The following is a 15,809-nucleotide window of genomic DNA, read 5'->3' on the forward strand; positions in this document are numbered from 1 at the left end:
AACTGACTCACGCCCACAATTAACCGAATTACGGAATTATTTCCAAACTAAACATAGAGCCGGTGGGGAGCATTATTTACAAGACACTAATTATTTACACTGTAACCCAGGACCTGTCTTTTGTTGGAAAAGAAGAACTTTTGAAAAGAGGAAATGCCATTGCAATGGACTGCACCGATACACCATACCCATATGCACTAATATGCACCATAATAAAAAAAAATGCACCAAAAAGCACCAAACATTTCAAAAATAATAAAATGATGAATGATGTCTTCTTCTTGCGCTTCCCTGCTGGGCCGATGTATCTTGCCTTGATCTTCTTGCTTGCTGTTTTTAATAAAAAGGGCACACACCGTGTCCGCTTTTTTATTTGTGGCCAGCAGGGCCAACTCAGGTGGTCCACTGCTGGACATAGGTGCCACTTAAAACAGTGGTCCTCAAGCCAGATACCGCTGGCAACCATGGTCGGTCCCAGCAGAGGTGCCAGGCCACAGAACGTGTGGTCCATAAGTGGTGCCAGGCCACAGAACGTGTGGTCCATAAGTGGTGCCAGGCCACAGAACGTGTGGTCCATATGGTGCATCAGTGCAGGCAGGAGGCAGCAAGGGTGCGGGCGCACAATCCAGGGCACCTGCACACTCCCCTCGGACACAAAAGAACATGGTCCATGAGTGGGGAAGGAAGACAAAGCAGATTAGCGGGGAAAGGGCGCAAGGGTACACATAAAAACAAGGCAATGTAACATGAAGGTCGCGGGACAGCGAGCTGAGAAAGCTCGTCCCTAGCATTCGTCACCCCCCATGTCACCTACTCTACCCTTGCCCCTACCCCGTATTTACACAATTTACAAATTCGTCGCTACGTTTTGTCTTTCCCATCCACTAATCCAAATTCGTCATCAATCCCTCCTCGGGAGGAAGAGATGGAATCACACACAATGTCCCACCCACGTCAAGATGCGTCTTACATTCCCAAATGTTTGCAAAAGATCTGGTGTGGAGTTCTATCACCTTAGTGAGTGGATGCGGATGGTGCGAAGAGATTTTCTCCTATCTATCCTTCTAATTGACATTAACTCTCTTTAAACTACCCGGGGTCTTGCCCTGCCAATCCATTGGCCACTTTACACTATGTGGTTCTAGAAACCAATTCCCATTGCACATACTGTGGTGCTCTCCAATTTGGGGTCTCACTCCCCCGATTTTTCTATACTGTGCCCTCGCACAATTTCGGGGCTGGGTCGTGTGGCTCTCCTAGCAGGTCCTACTTACCTGTGCATCTCCGCCACTGAACGTCGCCACCCGAGCTTGCCTAGCTCCTTCACACTACCCTAACCTGGGGAAGGCCCTCCCTGGCACTTACCCCCTCGATGCCTCCTCTGGCATTGGGCTACCCGGGTCCTCTCCTGGGATCCTCGGGCCCCGCTGAACTCTACTTGAACTGAACACTGACTCTAACTGGCTCCCAGAGCCTACCTGCGGCCTCACCTGGCTGACAGATTACCAGTGGCGGAGTGCTCAACCAACCATACACACTAACAGGCCACACGCCCAGTGATTCCACACACTAATGCACCCATCCAAGCAGTACTCTGCTACTTTCCGCACCACGGATGTCAATATCCAACCACAATTTACCTACTCCCTCTACCTAACTTTAAACTACCCTCCCCGGGTACTCGTGAAGGGGTCCATCCTTCCCCCATCCACTCCTTCGCACCATACACTCCATGCCACGTATTCCACTATACTCACTCCACACCATTCATTCCATATCACCAAGCTCTCTTGCACACTCTCGTGCTCTCACCATTTATCCACTTGCACACCATGCAAGTCAATGCACTCAATACACAATGACACATATCCTCAATACTCCATTCATACACTTTTACACACACACACATCCTTTTCGAGCATTGCCTCATTTGCTAACCAGCACTATAAGGACTTCCATACGCAATGCCTCATTTCATCCAAAACCTCAAGCTCATACACACAGCATCATTTAAACTAACTATTCCCTTCTAATACTAGTGCTCCCCATCATCCCTTATACTACGCACATCCCACGTCATTATCAACTAACTACTCTACTCTACGTCCCCACTACAGGTACAATGTCACTACTTAAATCTCAAGTCACCTATGGTCATTTCTAGGTCCTAACATTATCCTAACCCTCCCTGGCTAGCTCGCATCGCCAAACCCCATAAAACTATAGCTCCTTTGCCCCACACGTGAGTAATGTGAATGGTAAAACTACCATCCATCACTACTGCTACCACTAACTGTCCACTATACTTAAGCCTCTCGTGCGGGAATACATTTTTACTGCTCGGCTTCGAAAAGCCAGCAATGTTTGCGGATGGTCAGTCTCCTGTAGGTTGGGTCTGTCCGGCATTTTCGACTCTGAGGAGGAGGCATACTCGGGCCGAGGTTCCAAGGTCCATCTCGGCGCAGAACCTTGCGGTCTCCGGCCCGATGACCCAACCTCACCCGGTCGGAACACCGCCCCCACCAGGGGGCGAAGGTCCGACCTGGCCTTTCTCCCCCGGAATCGTGCCGCTCGCCGCTACGACGCGGCACCGACCATACAGGGTGGAGCCCGGGCCGGACCGTGCACGGGGCTCCTTGCAAAGGCGCCGCGGCAACGATCCCCGCCGGCCCCCGCAGCACATAAAACGCACCACGCCCCGAGAGCTCGCGTCGGCTATCCGTCAGCCTAAGCGCTGCCCCGGTCATCGTCGATGCTCGAGTCACTTTCTCACATCCACACGCGACTCTTCCCATACTTACAAAACGCGGCGCTCCAACGCCTCTCATACATCCCACACATTTCGTCACAGCACTCGCTCGTGCATACCCTTCCATTCCACACTTCATTAACACAAATCCCCACGCACATCCTGGCGCACTCTCCCTCGTTACGTACTCCATAACCACCATGGGTGTGCACTCTATTGCACACCCAATCACCCGCTCCGGTGTGCATCCCCACACACTCCACAACCAACTCAGGTGTGCATCCTCGCACACTCTCTCCATCCATTCCACCCTCTGTATCACACTCACTCTCACACATACACTCCATTGTGCATTCTCCCTCGCTCTCGGTAACACACTTGCGCTCTGGCGCCGTTCGCACACGAGCGCCATTCTCTCTCACACAGCGCACCACGGACCTTCCACGAGCGCCCGGGTTATGCCGGGATCTCAAGCGCGTGAAAAATCCTTTCGCGCCAAACCTTTTCGTGCCATATACAGCCCGGCTTACCTTTGGGATCCTTTTCTCCACACACACCAGCTGCAAACTTTAATTGGAGTTAACAAGTACGGCATCATGATGCGAACACAGACTTTGTACATACTCCATCTTTTCCTTCCGCGAGTGCTTTTCTAAGTCCACTGTCTCTTGAATTCCAATTTCCATTATAATTAATTCATTTTCCTTATTCAGCTCGACGACCGCTGGCGCTAATAAAATAAAATTCTCTACTTCGGCGGTCGCCGGCTTCCCCATACCCCGGGTCGCGATTTCTATCCCGGTCCACGTAACTGCGCCATGCTCAGCCTCACTTTTCCCGCGTTCCTCAAGCCGCGCTACCCCGTCGCATACCAATGTGCCCTTCCCGCCTGACCTGCGGTCTCTGTCTTTCCCCAATGCTTTTATCTGGCCATCCACTCTGTCCTCAAATCCCGTTAACCCGTCCTTCATTCTTTTCATTTGATTTTCTCTGGTGGCCATCCTGTTTTCCAATCCCGTTATTCCCTTGTTCATTTCTCTGGCCTGGTCACCCACGTCCTTCAATTTGCCCCCTAATTTGTCTTCGAATCCTCCCAATTTGTTTTCTAATCCCCCAAATTTGCATTCTAACCCCCCAATTTGACTTTCCAATTGCTTTCCCATTTTGCTTCCCAATCCATTTTTCGCCTCCTCCAATTCCCGGGTGGATTCGTCCTTGTTACTCCTTGCTTCGTCCCTTATTCCTTTCAGGTTATCTTCTGTCTTTTTTTTTTTTTTTTTTTTTTTTTGTATACAAGATCGAGGCTCGTGAAAGAGCTAACATTAATCACACAAAAAGACAAACCGACACACAAAACACAAAAAACAAGGGGAGCGGTAGACAAGATGGGGAGAGAGGGGGAAGGACACAAAAGAGAGGGGGAAGGACACAAACACAACATTTGAGAGCAGGGACATCGGGAGGACTTGGGGGGAGGTGGGAGAGGATTAAAACATATGAACACTGCAAGGACTCTGGGGTGAATTACCGGGGGTAGAAAAGATCAAGGTTTTCGATGGGGGAAGATAAGAGATGGTGGTGAACAGCTGTTTTAAAGACCTGGAGGGAGGAGTGGGATTGAAGGGAGTGGGGGAGTTTGTTCCAGAGGCGGGAGAAAAGGGGAATGAAAGAGTGAAGGTGAGCAGAGAGCCTAGACTTTGGCAGTTTAACCAGAAGAGGGTTGCAGGCAGATCTTGTGCGACCTGAAGGAATATTGGGGGGACAGAGCACAGAGAGAGCTGGGGGAGCAAGGCCGGAGAGGAGTCGGTAGAAGACAGAAAGACCACCAACCTGCCTGCGGTGAGTGAGTGAAAGGCCCTCGGCGTTGACTACATCGCAGGAGATTCCAATGATTCTGAAAGCTTTGGCCTCAACAGCGTGAAGCCGAGCAAGGTGTGAGGCAGGAGCACCAGCCCAGAGGGGGGAACAGTATTCCATTGAGCTGCGGATGAAAGCCTTGTATGTGGTGAGGAGCTCAGGTGTGCCAAGGAAGGACTTCGCACGACGGAGGATGCCCAGTCGGCGACTGGCTTTGGAGGCCAGCTTGGAAATGTGGTTTTCCCAAGAAAGATCATGGCAGATAGTGAGACCCAAAAGCTTGAGTGACAGAACTTCTTGGAGAGGATTGTTGAGAAAGTAGATGGGAGGGTTGTCCAGTCGGTCCTTTCGGAGAGACATTGTAAGAGTGTGAGATTTGTCAGGATTGAAAGACATGTTCCACTTGTTTGACCAGTCTGTGATTTTGTCCAGGTCTGCAGAGAGTGAGGAGGCTGCAGACTGCCGATCTGAGGGATGAGGAATGGAGTGACAGAGAGTAGAGTCGTCAGCAAAGAGATAGAGAGGATTTTCAAGAGAGTCAGAGAGATCATTGATGAAGACCAGAAAAAGCACAGGGCCCAGAACACTACCTTGGGGAACTCCAGCCTGAACAGGAAGAGGAGATGAGAGAAACCCATTCAGGGCCACACGTTGACTACGACCAGAGAGGAAGTCCGCCAGCCATGCGTGGAGATTTCCATGGATACCAAAGGAGGAGAGTTTGGAGAGCAGAGCAGGGTGCCAGACCGTATCGAAGGCACGTGAAATGTCAAGGGAGACAGCTCTAATTTCCTGTTTGGCGTTGAGGACCTCCATCCATTGTTGAGAAAGCAGAAGCAGCATGTCCAGAGTAGAGTGACCAGGTCTGAAACCAAATTGATGATCAGAGATCAAGCCATTGGAGAAGAGGAAAGATTTAATATCTGAAGCAATGATGGATTCCATGACTTTGCTGATAATTGGGAGAAGGCTGATTGGTCTGTAGTTGCTGGGATCTGTTTTTGCACCTTTTTTGTGCAAAGCGGTGATGTTGGCTGATTTCCAAGCAGATGGCAGATGACCTTGAGCAAAAGAGAGGGTGAAGAGAACAGAAAGAGGGAGTGAAAGTGCAGAAGCACATGATTTTAGGACCCGTGGGCTGATGCCGTCAGGACCAGTTGCAGAATCAGAGTCGAGGGTTGCCAGAAACTTTTCCACCTTGTCAGGAGGAAAGGACACAGAGTCCAGGAGCAGCTGGGTACGACTGGGTACGGTGGGTACAGAGAGGGATGGGTTTGGGACACAAGATTTAGAGGCAAACACAGAGTTGAGGCATTCAGCTTTTTCACGTGCGGAGTCAGCCGTTAAGCCGTTTGAGGTGAGGGAGGGGATGGAGGGGGAACAAACACCAGAAACAGATTTGACCAGACGCCACCAGGATTTGGAAGAGGGAGACAGATAAGAGAGTTCGGTCTTGAGAATGGTGAGATATTGTTTCCTGGCTCTCCTGAGGGTGGACACACACTTGTTTCGGGCTTTCTGAAAGGAAATGAGATTTCCTTCCGTTGGATTTGCTTTCCAGGAGACTAAAGCAAGTTGTTTCAGGGCAACAGCCTCACCACAAGATTCCGTGTACCATGGACGGGAGGAAGGGTATGACAACTGAAGACGAGATGGTATAAATCTGTGCATGAGAGAGAGCAATTTACTTTGAAAGAATTCCCAGGATGAGTTGATGTCAGAGGCGGTAGAGATGGGAGACCAGTCCAGATGATTGATGGCTGCTTGAAGACCGTGCCAGTTGGCCTGAGTGAAATGCCAGACTCGTCGACGCTGAGGAGGCTCTCTGAGAATGGTCAGAGAGATGTCCACTTTGACAAGCACATGATCAGATGAGCCGATTGGAGCAGAAGAAGAGCAGCAGACATTTTCAGGGAAGTTTGTCATAACCAAATCCAGAAGAGAAGATGCTCCGTTGACTGAGATCCGGGTCGGGAAATTGACAGATTGTGTCAGTCCCAGTGAGTCGCAGAAGTCCTTTGCTGAAGAGCCATGGCTGGTGAGAGAGGTACCCACACCCAGCCAACTGGCATGGTGACAATTGAAATCACCACATATGAGGAAGAGAGAGTTGGGATGGGTAGATAGAAGTTGGTCCATATTATCAGACAGTGAGATGTAGATGGAGTCATCACTGTTTGGTGGACGGTACAACACACATATGAACAAAAGGTGGGAGCGAAGGGGAAGCCGTAGCCAAAGGTATTCCTGGGGGTGAGGTGGAGAGAGGGCAGTGCAGGGCGAGTGAGGAAGAGAGTTTTTTATAAAGATAGCAACCCCCCCTCCAGGACGAGGCTCAGGTCTATCATACCGGAGGAGGGAGTAACCTGGGAGAGATACCAAGGAATCAGAGACATCATGAAGGAGGAAAGTTTCTGTTAAGCAGATCACGTCTGGTTTGTCAGAAGCAACCTGTATGGAGAGATCAGTCAAGTTTGAGCGAAGGCCCCGGATGTTTGAGGTCCATACTGTTAAAGAAGAGGAAGGGGGAGCATCGGATACAGTCTTGACCATAAAGGCCATCATGTGGGTCATAAATAGGCCCCAGTCAACTGGTGCCACGGGCTCGGCTCTCGCCACCATGTGTGAGGCGCCGCCATTTTGTGCACCTGCAACCCTACTACCACACCTTCTTCATTTTCCTCCTCCATCTCTCCCACTTCTTCCCTGGGTTCCTGGGTTGGTTCTAACCCTTCCTCTACCTCCTCATTTCCCCCCACCGGCATCCGATCGCCTTGGTTATCCATGGCATGATTCAAATTTAGATGTTAATGAAAATTTCGGCCGCTTGTAATTTTTGACCAAATATTTTTTTTTAGATATATAAAAATTTGGTTCGGGTCCAAATCCCGCTGCCAGTCACCAATTGTTACGGCCAATAGCACAATTGGTGTCCAAAATTTGGTCTACTAAATGTAGTCCCAGGTTCCAAATCCCACTCCTGACACCAATTGTTACGGATCTCGGTTGTCGGCTCTCCCCTTATCAAGGAGGGGGGGGGGGGGTGGTTAATCCCCTTGTCTTTTTATCTGGCCGACCCGAGTCCTTATAAGTTATAACATTCCTTCCGGTCGGTATTAGGTAGGGTTGCTGGTCAATTTGGTCCTGTTACCTAATTACCAACACCGACCGCGAAGCAAGGAGATAACCTACCACCCGAGCCGCAGCGTTAGTGGATACGCCGAGTGAAGCGAGCCACGACTCGGGCCGTTAACAATGACGAAACCCTATTCTGAGCGGTTCCTAATCGTGCCACGTTTACCCAATTAGAGAAAAGACGAATGCGATCGGACAAGAGGAAACCAGAGAATAGGAAGAACAAAGATTGATTTATTAACAAATATACAGAAAGAAGAGGAAACGAAAGAATGTACAGGATAGGAAGAGGAAGAATCAGCACACAGGGCAGTCTTAAAACAGTCGTATTCCTAATACCCCAGACAAACGTACACACTCACACGGGGATTGTAGATGGTGGATGGTCAGGTAGAGGGTCCGGCGATGGGGTCCAGGCTCCGGTCCAGCGGCGAAACCCGGCAGGCAGCTCCATGTGTAGTGGAACGCGTCCGGACAGCTTATATAACGGGGGGAAGCTGTTGTCCTGTTGCGTATGTAATATGTGCATTGTGCACCCTCGTGCCAAACGCCCCCTCTCCAAAGTCCTCTTAATCAGCACGCCGTATATCTCATAAGGTTCTTCTCAATGCGCTCTCGCCCATCAGTCCTGTAATGCGCGCTTCCATTAAGGGTTCTTTGTAATCACGACAGTCAAGCGCATTAGTCCTTCTCCGCGTAAGTCCTCTTAACAGCGCTCGCGCGCCTCCAACCAGTCCTCTTAACAGCGCCAGCGAGTGAGTCCTCTTTAATGCGCGTGCCTCCAACAAGTCCTCTCCCACAAGCGCGCCTCCAACAAGTCCCGTGAAAGGGCTTTGCGCTCACTTATATATCTCCACCAGCAAAACGCTCCGCGAGCCCAAAACCACGCCTGTCGGGGATGTCCCTTCAGCCCTGGTTGGCTGGTGAGGGCTTACCGGCTCCGCCTTTGACGGCTGGATGACGTGGCCACACCTTCTTCTTGGCGTTCCGCCCCCTTTTTCCGGGCCTTACCGTGAGGCTTATGGCGGCGTTTGGACGGAAGCCCAGCGAGGCTGCTAACGCTGCTGGCAGAGGCGCGTAATGGCGTCGCTTGGAGAGGGAGGTCGCAAAATGGACGGAATGGGGCCTACTCCTTATTTAATTGACACAACGCAGATTCAACTATTGGAAACACAGCCTTATCTAAAACACATACTCATGAAATAACTGGAATCCTAAGGTGGCCTACGTGTTGCTTGTGGACTAACTATGGGTGCTACCTTTAACCATTTAATAATGTCATATTTACACAAGTGAGGGTTCTAAAACCGCAACAATATATATATATATATATATATATATAAAATAATATATATATATATTGTTGCGGTTTTGAGTTTGTACAGTGAGTTTAATAAAGGTTAAAATTTGCCCCCCATATTTAGTCACACAAGCAACATGTAGCCTCGCGATTGTATAGTTATGTCTTAGTATTTGTGAGCTTAGTTACTTTCCATTGTTAGTTCTGCGTTGAGTAAGAGCCAGGAGAAAATAGGCCTGACTGCCACCGATCATCCAACGTCTGTAGCCTCAATCCCTTTTTGCGCTAACGTTGGTTCATTTTGGGTGAGTTAACACGAGGCAGGCAGAGGCGGACCGGGGTGGAGTCGAGGGCGGAGCGGCAGAAGCGCTGACGGTAAGCACGAGCCGCCAATCAGGGCTCAGAGGTGGTGATGGCGGCGTTGCATCACAGGGTGTGGTGAGAAGGTTCGAGAGAGTGCCAGAAGGTTCAGGGGGCATAGCTATAAGACCCGCTGCGCAAAGCCCTCGACAGGACTTGCAGAGGAGGACTTGAAGCAGAGGACTTGCATGGGGGGACTTGCATGAGGACTAGCGCGGAAGAGGATCGTTATAAAGAACTTGCACGAGAACTCGCGTGCACTAACCAGCTCAGAGGAACGAGGAAGAAGAGTTTGCAGCGAGCTGTACAGACATGCGGGTGCAGCCAGACACGCATAACCCGATATACAGTGCATTTGAGACGTGCGAGTGAGAACGGCTGAGTAATCGCCAGCCGCACTGAAAGTCCCGCCCTTTGCCGTTCCGCTCCATCATCTGCCTTGTTCGGAAGACGCGCTATGAGTCCCTGCCTTCGCCTGCCACCATCTTCGCGGGACGTGCCGGGGCCGTGGAGAGCCGGATGGGGACCGTCTCTGGACGACCACATCGACGCGTTGGGGAACATCTACCCATCTGCAATTCCCTGTGTGAGTGTGAGACGGGCCCATTGTCTGGGGAATAAGATAAGATTGTCTAAGGCTGTGCTGTGTCTCTGCGTCCCTGATCATTGTATATACGTGTGGGAAATAATTAAACCCTTGTTCTTCCTTTTCCTGATTCGATCGTTCCTGTGGTTTCCTTCATTGGCTAAGAGTGGCACGAGTACCATCGCTCTAATCGGGTTCCAACATCTAGGTCACTGCGCGGACCACGTGTACGCAATCCGCTCGGCGTACTCACATCGCACGTGGTTCGTGCGAGGCTTGCTATCTCGTTTCCATGGCGGCGTGGAAACTTAGGTATGAGCGAGAATTGGTCCCAAAACCCTACTTCGCGCTCGCCCGGGAAGGGCGTTTCAAGTCTCGGTTCCGCCAAGTCCAGCAAGACCAAGGGGCCTAATCCCCCCTTTGTAGGGGGTAAAGGAGGGCGGAATAGAACCGCAACAATATATATATAAAACAGAATGTCAGTTTGTGTGTTCGTACCATAGGCATAGTTTGACTTGGGGCAAGGGGGGAAAAGGCATATTTGGGGGGCAAGGGCTCTATTTGGGGGGCAAGGGCTTAAACAACTCTATTTGGGGGGGCAAGGGCTTAATATTAATAATGGGTAGCAAGGTCTGACTTCCAAAATTCCCATTTGTTAGTGTTGAAGAAACTGCGCTCCAACGCGAGTCGAAAGAATTGATGCGACCAAAGACGGAATTCGTCCGAGTTGCTTTATTGAAACAAAACAGCTCAGGTATTCTGACAAGCCCGTTTATCGGGCAGCAATATATATACACATTTATGTCGGGAAGTTTGCCCGGCAAAAGCTATACCGGGCATGCCCGGGTGTCAAGGGCGAGCCTTGGAAAGGCGAGTCTGGACCTGCCCGGGCGTGTTTGGCTGCGGCCTGGCAAGTCGAGGCTGGGCATGCCCGGACGCTCTGGGCGAGCCCTGGAAAGGCGATAGCGGGCATGCCCGGACGCTCTGGGCGAGCCCTGAAAAGGCGATAGCGGGCATGCCCGGACGCTCTGGGCGAGCCCTGGAAAGGCGAGAGCGGGTATGCCCGGGAAAGACGAGACCGGGCGTGCCCGGGAGGTTCGGGCGTGCCCGGGAACAGTGAGTCCGGGCATGCCCGGGAGAGGCGCGTCTGGCCGTGTTCTGGCCGGTGCAAGGCGATTGTGTGCATCCAGCGGTAACCGCTACACACGCCCCTCCAGAATCGACCTGCACCGGCAGGGTCAATTTAAGGGGGGTCCGGATGACCCGGCCGAAGCGACCCCTGGAGGGTCGTGGGGAGGGGTCCGACGTGGTGGTGGGTGGTCAAGCGGGGGGAACTGTGGACGGGGGGCGGCCTCGACGTGGAGGAAGGGCCAACCGTGGTGGTCGGTCGACGTCCATGTGCGCCGGTTTGAGGCGGTCCACAGAAATCCGGTCCGGCCGGCCGCCGAAGTCGACGATGAAAGACTTGTCGCCCCGTCGCAGGACCCGGAAGGGCCCGTCGTACGGCGGCCGGAGTGGCCCCCGGTGCGCGTCATGACGCACAAAGACGTACTCCGCTGTGCGAAGCGCCGGGGGGACATAGGACTGGGGGCCACCGTGGCGGGACGTCGGCACGGGGGCAAATCGTCGGGCGGCCTCCTGGAGGTCCGAGCGCTGGCGAGCGGCGGACCAGGGACTGGTAGCGTCGGGCACGAATTCGCCCGGGACGCGGAGCGGCTGGCCGTAGACGAGCTCGGTGGCGGACGCCTGGAGGTCTTCCTTGGGGGCCGTGCGAAGGCCCAAAAGGACCCACGGCAGACGGTCGGCCCAACCGTCGTCCTGAAGGCCGGCCATGAGTGCGGCCTTCATGGAGCGGTGAAACCGCTCGCACAACCCGTTGGCTTGGGGGTGGTAGGCCGTGGTGCGGTGCAGCGTGACCCCCAACGAACGGGCGACCGCGCCCCAAAGCTCAGACGTGAACTGTGGGCCGCGGTCGGACGAGATGTCCGCTGGTGCGCCGAAGCGCGCGACCCAGGTGGCGATGAACGCCTGCGCCACATCGGCGGTGGTGGTGGAGGCGAGGGGCACGGCCTCCGGCCACCTGGTGGTCCTGTCCACCATGGTGAGCAGGTGGGTGAACCCCCGCGAGGGGGGCAGGGGACCCACCAGGTCCACGTGGACGTGGTCGAAACGCCGTTCAGGCACGGCGAAAGGTGCCAGCGGGGCCTGGGTGTGGCGGTGGACCTTGACCCGCTGGCAGGCCGTGCAGGCGTTGGCGCAGTCGCGGATGTTTCGTCGAAGGCCGTGCCAGACGAAACGCGCCGACACCAGCTTCTGAGAAGCTTTCCGGCCCGGGTGAGAAAGGCCGTGGATGGAGGCGAAGATGCGGCGCTGCCAGGAAATGGGCACGATGGGGCGAGGCTGGCCCTGGGAGACGTCGCAGAGCAGGACGGTGCCCGCGAAGGGAATGTCGGCCAGGAGGAGGCCCGTGTCCGCCGCACGGAGTGCCTGCACCGAGGCGTCGGTGGTCTGGTCGGCCGCCATGAGCGCGAAGTCCACGCCGAGGTGGACCGCGTTCGCGCTGGCCCGAGAAAGACAGTCGGCCACGGCGTTGTCTTTGCCGGCGACGTGCCGGATGTCCGTGGTGAACTCCGACACGGCGGAGAGGTGGCGCTGCTGGCGGGCCGACCACGGCTCCGTGACCTTAGCCATTGCGTAGACCAACGGCTTGTGGTCGACGAAAGCCGTGAACGGGCGGCCCTCCAGGAGGTGTCGGAAATGGCGAACGGCCAGGAATAGCCCGAGCAGCTCGCGGTCGAACGTGCTGTAGTTTAACTCGTTCGGCCGGAGTTGCCGGCTGAAAAAAGCGAGTGGCTGCCAAACCCCGTCCACCCATTGCTCATGGACGGCGCCCACCGCATAGTTGGAGGCGTCCGTAGTGAGGGCAATGGGCGCGTTGAGCACCGGGTGAGCCAGCAGCGTTGCGTTGGCGAGGGCCCGTTTGGCGCTGGTGAAGGCCGCGTCCATGGCCGTGGACCAAACAATGTCATGCTTGGCCGGCTTGCCCCGGAGGGCCTCGTAAAGGGGCCGCATGAGCTGAGCAGCGCGGGGCACGAATCGGTGATAAAAATTCACCATGCCGAGGAACTCTTGGAGGGCCTTGATGGAACGGGGACGCGGGAACGTGGTGATGGCCTCGACCTTGGTCGGCAGCGGCACGGCCCCGGTCTTGGTGATGCGGTGGCCCAAAAAGTCAACGGTCGTCGCGCCGAAGTGGCATTTGACCGGGTTGACAATTAAGCCATGCTCACTGAGGCGACCGAACAGTGTTCGGAGGTGGAGGAGGTGCTCGGCGCGGGACGTGCTGGCGACGAGAATATCGTCCAGATAGACGAAAAGAAACGGCAGGTCGCGCAGCACGCCGTCCATCAAGCGCTGGAACGCCTGGGCCGCGTTCTTGAGGCCAAACGGCATCCGCAAAAATTCGAACAGGCCGAACGGCGTGATGACGGCCGTCTTCGGGACGTCGGCCGCCCGGACAGGTACCTGGTGGTAGCCCCGTATCAGGTCAATTTTCGAAAAGATGACCCGTCCCGCCAAACGGGCGGAAAAGTCCTGAATATGCGGGATCGGGTACCTGTCGGGGGTGGTAGCGTCGTTGAGATGGCGGTAGTCGCCACACGGGCACCATCCACCCCCCGGCTTTGGCACGATGTGCAGTGGCGAGGCCCACGCACTATCGGAGCGCCGCACTATGCCGAGGTGCTCCAACGCGTCGAACTCGGCCTTCGCCACGGCGAGCTTGGCCGGGTCGAGGCGGCGGGCCCTGGCGTAGACCGGCGGGCCCGTAGTGGGTATGTGGTGCTCGATCCCGTGCCGAACCGCGACGGCCGAAAACGTCGGCCGCGTGAGGGCCGGGAATTCCGCGAGCAGGCGAGCGAACTCGTTCGCTGCCGGGAGGGCGCACGCCAGTTCGGTCGGCGCGGAGCTGCTCATCGTGCACGCCAGGGAGCTGAAGGTCTCGGCGTTGACAAGGCGACGACGTTTGACGTCGACCAGTAGCCCGTGCGCGCAGAGGAAGTCGGCGCCCAGCAAAGCCATGGGGACGCAGGTGGTCACAAAAGTCCATTGAAAACGCTGGCTGCCGAAGCAGAGGGTGACGACGTGTGGGCCGAAAGTGCGTATGGCCGAGCCATTAGCAGCGACCAAAGAGGGGCCGCAAACGGCGTCCCGCCTGTCCTGCTCGGAGGCGGGTATGACGCTCAGTTGGGTGCCGGTGTCACACAGGAAACGCCGCCCAGACGCTTTGTCCCGAATAAACAGCAAGTTGCCCGAGTGGCCGGCGCTCATGGCTGGGAATGAACGCCGGCCCGGCCGTTTCCCGACCTGCCCAAAGTGCACGGGGGCCGGCACGTCCGAGCCTTGTGTCCGAACCTGGCGTGGTAATAACACCACGCCCGGTCAGGTGGAGGCCCCGGCCGTCGTGTCGGAAGCGGGCGGTGCGGCGTGGCGGCCGCCAGTTGCACCGGCAGTTCGGCCTCCAACCGCGCAGGGCGCTCGGGCGTCGTGGGCATCGCCTCGGACGGCGGCGGGCTCCAGGTAATCGCGCCGATGTGCTGGCCCGCTGAGGAGATCTTATCGGCTTCCCTGGCGAGGGCGCGGGAATCCGTGATCAACGTGCCAGCCAGGGCGAGGCGTACCGGGTGAGGCAGCTGGCGAGGGAACAGCTCGCGGAACAGAAAATCCGGAGAGTGCTCACCGAGCAACGAGAGCATATAGTCCATGCGCTCGGATGGGCGCGTGTCGCCGAGCTCGGGCAGAGCGAGCAGGCGCCGTGCGCGTGCTGCCGGTGAGAGGGCGAAAGCGTCGAGGAGGAGTGTCTTCAGCGCGTCGTATTTGTCAGCAGCCGGCGGGTGCTCGAGGAGGCTCAGGGCGCGGGCCGCGGTGGCGGAACCGAGCGCCGCCACAACATGGTGGAAGCGGGTGTCGTCCGCGGTGATGCCTCGCAGGGCGAACTGAGAGTCCGCCTGAGCGAACCAAACAGCCGCGTGAGCCTCCCAGAAGGTAGGCAGTTTAAGCGTCACTGCCGTATCCATGTCGGTAGGTCACCAATGAAGAAACTGCGCTCCAACGCGAGTCGAAAGAATTGACGCGACCAAAGACGGAATTCGTCCGAGTTGCTTTATTGAAACAAAACAGCTCAGGTATTCTGACAAGCCCGTTTATCGGGCAGCAATATATATATACACATTTATGTCGGGAAGTTTGCTCGGCAAAAGCTATACCGGGCATGCCCGGGTGTCAAGGGCGAGCCTTGGAAAGGCGAGTCTGGACCTGCCCGGGCGTGTTTGGCTGCGGCCTGGCAAGTCGAGGCTGGGCATGCCCGGACGCTCTGGGCGAGCCCTGGAAAGGCGATAGCGGGCATGCCCGGACGCTCTGGGCGAGCCCTGAAAAGGCGATAGCGGGCATGCCCGGACGCTCTGGGCGAGCCCTGGAAAGGCGAGAGCGGGCATGCCCGGGAGGTTCGGGCGTGCCCGGGAACAGTGAGTCCGGGCATGCCCGGGAGAGGCGCGTCTGGCCGTGTTCTGGCCGGTGCAAGGCGATTGTGTGCATCCAGTGGTAACCGCTACAGTGTCGTTACAGTGTACGTGAAATCACAAATCCAGTTTACGTTCATTATTGTTACACAAACTTTTAGTACCCTCCACTCCCCTCCCCCCCCCCCCCATGGTTATGTTATATATAAATGTCTCCAGTGAAGATAATTTTACCTAGTTATTGCATGAAATTTACATTGTTTTCCAGATTGATATTTCGTAATTCCTTAACATTCCCTCCTTCAC

The 15,809-nt window shown here is 55.1% G+C and overlaps 1 protein-coding gene across 1 annotated transcript in view; it reads left to right on the forward strand.

Annotated features, from left to right (window-relative positions):
- LOC137431728 (diamine oxidase [copper-containing]-like) overlaps positions 1-15,809 on the forward strand; it is a 70,037-nt gene that overhangs the window by 31,583 nt on the left and 22,645 nt on the right. The window lies entirely within an intron of this gene.

This window comes from Myxine glutinosa, chromosome 7, assembly GCF_964187855.1.
Source record: "Myxine glutinosa chromosome 7, kmMyxGlut1.1, whole genome shotgun sequence".
NCBI classification, from domain to species: Eukaryota; Metazoa; Chordata; class Myxini; order Myxiniformes; family Myxinidae; genus Myxine; species Myxine glutinosa.